Source organism: Phyllostomus discolor, chromosome 7 (genome assembly GCF_004126475.2).
Source record: "Phyllostomus discolor isolate MPI-MPIP mPhyDis1 chromosome 7, mPhyDis1.pri.v3, whole genome shotgun sequence".
NCBI classification, from domain to species: domain Eukaryota; kingdom Metazoa; phylum Chordata; class Mammalia; order Chiroptera; family Phyllostomidae; genus Phyllostomus; species Phyllostomus discolor.
This window is the reverse complement of record NC_040909.2, coordinates 101813644-101820166: the sequence shown is the minus strand read 5'-3', so window position 1 is coordinate 101820166 and position 6523 is coordinate 101813644.

Below are 6523 nucleotides of genomic sequence, written 5' to 3'. Positions count from 1 at the left end.
AATTTATTTCACCATTTTCCTTTTGGTTATTCACGTTGCTTGCCATGTAAATGTGATTATTTTTATGCAATTATTTGATGAGTGTTTGTTTGCCTCACAAGTGCTTGTTTGTAAACTCTTGTGTTTGTTCTTGGGCAGCATGATATTCCCTAGGAGTACCCTGAAATATCGTGGGCAGGCTACAGCACCTGTTGAATGAATGAAGAAACCCACTCCTTGGTTCTTGGTTCAAGTCAGCCTCATCCACAAAATGTATTGATTTCCACTATATATTGTAGTCTCTCCCTCTTCTAAAATTCCTCTGCAGTTATTTTTCTGTAACTCCCTTGTAGGAAAAAAAATACAAAATACTATTTATCGACACCATTATGAGCCAAGCACTGTGCTAGACGTATTCAGGAAGAAAGTCCATATCAAAAGAGTCGCAAATTGACCTGGCAGACATGTAAAAATAAACTCTGCCATGAAAGTTTCAATAAAGGACACTTCCAGGACTCTTCAGTGACTGCCAAGCAGTCTGACTTTGGAAAAAGCTTGAGTCCCTCCCTATATGAAATCTCTGTCCTTCATGTCTGGGGACAGTCTAAAGATGGAAGCCTAGAGCACACAGCAGTGCAGGGGACCTGCCACCGTGACTGATCCCTGGGCAGGAAGATATGAGCAGCAACTCAGGAGCAGGTGCACCTATGTGGGTTGTACACAGCTCCAATTGTTAAAAAGGGAATTAGAAAAACTTTGTGATATCATCTACAAAGATGGGAATATACGAAGGAGAAAGCCCTCAATAATAATAAACCATTCTAGAGAACGGAAGAAGAATGCATTCTGAGACTTTGTGTCATTAATATATTGTACTCAGAGGTACCTGCCCAAAAATGAAGATGCTATTCCCATCTCCTTAAATTACAAGCCAGAAGTAGACGTGTGAATGATCATTCACTTAAAATCCTCCCCCCTTAAATGACATTTATAAACTAATGAATGTTTCAGATCTTTTACCTTACATATGGGAGACACCAAAACTGAATGCTTCAACATCTAGAATTAATGGAAAATAACCCATTTCATTTCCTTCATACCACAAATCTTAAGTAGCTCTATTTTTGTGTGTTTTAATGCAGATGTTTCAGCAAGTGCTCAGGTATCTAATAATTAATCTTTACTAATGATTCCAGGAAGATGCTACTTTCGCTAGTTTAGGTCGTTTCACTGATGGAAAACCCTGTATCTAGTCATTTCTTCCTCCCCCAGACCCTAGGCAACCACCAGTTTTGTTACTGTCTCTATAATTTTGCCTTTTCCAGAATATAGTTGGGATCATACTGTTCATATGACTAAAAAGTTAGATTGGATTTTTTCACTTTGTAATGTACGCTTAAGTTTCTTCCACATTTTTTCATGGCTTTACAGCTCATTTCTTTTCAGTGCTGAATAATATCTCATGATCAGGATATACAACAGTTTATTCATTCATTCAACTACTGAAGAACATCTTGATTGCTTCTAAGTTTTGATAATAATGAATTCAGCTGCTATAAACATCCAAATGCAGAGTTTTGAGTGGATGTAAGTTTTAACCTCCTTTGGGTCAATACCAAGAACTACAATTGCTAGACTTATGGTAAGAGTATGGTAAGACCACCAAGCAGTTTTTCAAGGTAGATGTGCCATTTTGCATTTGCATCAGCAAATAAATGAAAGCTTCTGTTGTTCCACATCCTTGCCAACATTTGATGTCAGTGTTCTCGATTTTGGCTATCTTGGTAGGTGTGTAGTAGTATCTCATTTTAACTTGCATTTCCTTTATGATATTTTATATGGAGAACCTTTACATGTGCTTATTTGCCATTTGTATATTTTCTTTGGTGAGGTGCCTTTAAATTCATTGCTCTATTTTTTATTGGGTTTTTGTTATCTTACTGTTAAGTTTTATGAGTTCTTTATGTATTTTGGGTAATAGTTCTTTATCATATATATCTTTTATAAAATTTTTATCTCACTTCTTATTCTCCAGAAAGTATCTTGCACAGAGCAGAAAATTTTAATTTTATTGAAATCCAGTTTATCAATTCATTTTTTCATGGATTGTGTTTTGGCATTATATCTAAAAAGTCATTGGCAACACGAGGTCATCTAGATTTTCTCCTATGTTATCTTCTAGGAGTTTTATAGTTTTGAGTTTTACATTAGGGTTATGATACATTTTCAGTTATTTTGCAAAGGATACATGGCCTGTGTCTAAATTCATTTTTTTACATGTGGATTGTCAGTTGTCCCAGCACCACTTGTTAAAGAGACTATCTTTGCTCCATTTTACTGCCTTTGCTCCTTTGCCAAAAACCAGGTCACTATATCTGTGTTATCAATTTCTGAGCTCTCTGTCCTGTTCCATTGGCCTACATCTCTGTTCTCTCACCAGTACCACATTGTCTTGATTATTGTAGCTTTATAGTAAATCTTGAAGTCACACAGCATCAGTCCTTTCACTTTTTCTCCTTCAATATTGTGTTGGCTATTCTGGATCTGTTGCTACTCTCTATACACTTTAGGATTAGTTTATTGATATCCACTAAGTAACTTGGGATTTTTATCATGGTTGTATGAATCTGTAGATCAACTTGAGAAAAAATGACATTGACAATGTTGAGTTTTGCTATCCATGAACATGGAGTATCTCTGTTAATTTATATCAGCTGATGTATTTCATCACAATTTTGTCTATATATACATGTAAATAAGTATAATACATATATATTATACTTATTTTATTATATTTATACATAAGTACTTTATTTGAGGATTTTAATGTAAATGGTATTGTAATTTTTAATGTCAAGTTCCACTTGTTAATTGGCAGTATATAGAAAATCAATTAGCTTATGTGTACTAACTTTATATTTTGCTATCTTGCTATAATTATCTGTTAGTTCCAAGATTTTTTGTGGATTCTTCTGGATTTTCTACATACATAATAATGTTTTCTATGAACAAAAACATTTGTATTTCTTCCTTTCAGACTGTATACTTTTTATTTCCTTTTCTCCTCATATTGCCTTAGCTAGTACTTCCAATACAACATAGAGAAGAAGTAGTAAGAAGTGGCATTTTTGCTTTGTTCCTTCTTCTTTGTTCTTTGCTTTGCTTTGTTCTCCTTTGCTTTGTTCTTAGTGGGAGAACTTCCAGATTCTCATTATTAAGTAGAATGTTAGCTGGAGATACTTGTAGATATTGTTTATCAGGTTGAGAAAACTCTCTATCCCTAGATTACTGAGAGTTTTTCTCATGATGTTGTATATTGTCCAATGTTTTTACTGCATCTATTGATATGATTATGTGGTTATGCCTGTTTAGCCTGTTGATATAAATGGATTATACTGATTGATTTTCAAATGTTGAGCCAGCCCATCTGTTTATGATAAATCCCATTTGTTCATGATATATAATTATTTTTTATATATTTTGCAGTTCATTTGCTAGTATTTTGTTGAAAATTTTTATGTCTACATTCATGAAAGCTTTGGGACTGTAGTTTTCTTTTTTTGTAATGTGTTTGGCCTAACAAAATCAGTTAGGAAATATTCCCTCTGCTTCTACTGTCTGGAAGAGAGCGTAGAAAATTGGTATAATATCTTCCTTACCTGTACTTACTTTAGTAGATAAAGGTCTATTCAGATTGTCTATTTCTTCTTGTGTTAGTATTAACAGATTGTGCTTTTCAAGGAATTAATCCATTTCATCTAGGCTATCAAATTTGTGGGCATATGCTTGTTCATAGTATTTCTTTACTATCTTCTTAATGTCTGTGGATCTGTAGTTATGTCCCTCCTTTCATTTCTGATATTAGTAATTTGTGTCTTCTCTCTTTTTTTATTCATAACCTGGCTACAGGTTTATTGATGTTACTGATCAACTATCTCCTTTTGGTTTCATTAATTTCCTGTTTTCAATTTGATTGATTTCTGTTCTGATTCTTACTAGATTTTCTTCTTCTCTTTACTTTGGATTTACTTTGCTATTCTTTTTCTAGTTTCCTAGAAGGAAGCTAAAATGATTGATTTTAGATCTCTTTTCTTTTCTAATATGTTCAATGCTGTAAATTTTCCTGTAAGAACTTCTTTCCCTGTACCTCACTAATTTTCGTAAGTTGTGTTTTCATTTTCAAAATATTTTAAAATTTCTATTTCTTTTGAGATTTTTTTCTTTAACTCATGTTACCTAGTAATATATTTTTAAATTTCTATGTATATTGGTATTTTCCAGTTATCCTTCTATCATTGATTTCTAGTTTAAGTCCACTGTGGTCTAGGGGCAGACTTTGTATAAATTCTATTCTTTTAAATTCGTTAAGGTGTGTTTTATGGTCTAGAATGTGGGTCCATCTTGATGGATGTCTCATATGAACTTGAGAATAATGTGCATTATGCTGTTGGATAAAATAGGCTGTGGATGCTTGTTATATCCAGCTGACTGATAGTAATGTTGAGTTCAAATCTATCCCTCTTGATTTTCTCCCTGCTGGATCTGTCTATATCTGATAGAGTAGTGCTGAAGTCTCCAATTATAATAGTGGATTCATCTATTTTTCCTAGCATTTCTATTAGGTTAGGCTCTGCTGAGCTAGTTTCTTCTGAAAACAGATCTCACAAAAGTGTGAGATGTCCCTATGACTTCACCTAGAGTTTTAAACTCTTGGATTTATTCACACCTAGCCTCCAGCAATTTGTCAATAACAATTTAGGTTGTCTTACTCCAACATTTGTTCCTGGGGATGTTCCTGCCCCAGTATGTTGTGATTCTCTGTATCTACCTCTCTCTCCAATTTGCCTTATAACCTCAATTCTCTTACCAGTCTCAGAAGAATTGTTGATTTCACAGCTTGTTCAGCTTCTTATTTGTTGTTAAGATAGACAGGCACCTTCTAATGTCATTACATGCTGAACTGAAAAACATAGCCATCCTTAATTTTTAAGCATAGTTCTAATAAAACATACATTGGCAATATATTTAAACATTCCATAAACAAGATATGTCTGTTAATCCAAGATTTGCAGGCTTAATTCAAACATTTGGAGAAGGTTGAAAGGAATGGGACAAAGAGATGAAGTTTCTCAGTGTCAGGGAAATGATGTACTTCAGACACCTAAATCAGGGTAGACTTTGAAAGAAATCTTCATCGGATCCACCTAACTTCTTTTTAAAAAAAATATATTTTAATAGTTGTTCAAGTACAGTTTTCAGTCCTTTATTCACACCCCTGCCCACCCACCCATTCCTCCCACCTCTACCCCATTTCCACCCCCCCTAGTTTTTGTCCATGTGTCCTTTATATTTGTTCCCATACACTTTTCCCATTCTCCCCTGAAATTCCCTCCTCTCTCCCCCTCTGGTCACTGTCAGCCTGTTCTCTATGTCAGTGTCTTTGGTTACATTTTGCTTGTTTCTTTCTTTTGTTGTTTAGGTTCCTGTTAAAGGTGAGATCATATGGTATTTGTCTTTTACTGCCTGGCTTATTTCACTTAGCATGATGCTTTCCAGCTCCATCCATGCTGTTGCAAAGGATAGGAGCTCCTTCTTTCTTTCTGCTGCATAGAATTCCATTGTGTAAATGTACCATAGTTTTTTGATCTATTCATTTGCTGATGGGCACCTAGGTTGCTTCCAGCACTTGGCTATTGTAAATTGTGCTGCTATGAATATTGGGGTGCATAGGTTCTTTTGGATTGGTGTTGCAGGGTTCTTAGGATATAATCCCAGCAGTGGAATTGCTGGGTCAAAAGGCAGATCCATTTTTAGTTTTCTGAGAAAATTCCATACTGTTTTCCATAGTGGTTGTACCAGTCTGCAATCCCACCAACAGTGCACTAGGGTCCCCTTTTCTCCACAACCTCTCTGACACTTGTTGTTTGTTGTTTTGTTTATGATGGCCATTCTGACTGGTTTGAAGTGGTATTTCATTGTGGTTTTAATTTGCATCTCTCTGATAGCTAGCGATATTGAGCATCTTTTCATGTGTCTCTGGATCCTCTGTGTGTCCTCCTTGGAGAAGTGCCTGTTCAAGTCCTTTGCCCATTTTGTAATTGAGTTGCTTATCTTCTTAAAGTGGAGTCATGTAAGTTCTTTATATATTTTAGAGATTAAACCCTTGTCTGAGGATCCACCTAACTTCTCAGGCTTTGCTTTCTACTTCTGTCGAGTCACAGGGGAGCTGCCAGTGGTGTAAGTTGAGCTCATTCCATGCCCACAGGCTATCTAAAAAGATAAACCTTGACGTCCAGAGCAACTAATGTATAGGATGGCCAGCATTTTAGGAGATCTCCACCAGGCAGAAGGAGAGAGACTATCTGAAGCAACCATATCCTTTGAATTTGAGTTTAGTTTGGATTTGCAGCCTAGAGAGAGCATCAGTACTTGCCAGTCTAGGCAGAAGCATAAAGCACGCAGAGAGAACAGTGATAGAAATTATGAGTTAGGACAAGCCATGAACAAGAAGCGGTTGGAGCAGCCAGGTCTCTATAATAGCAGT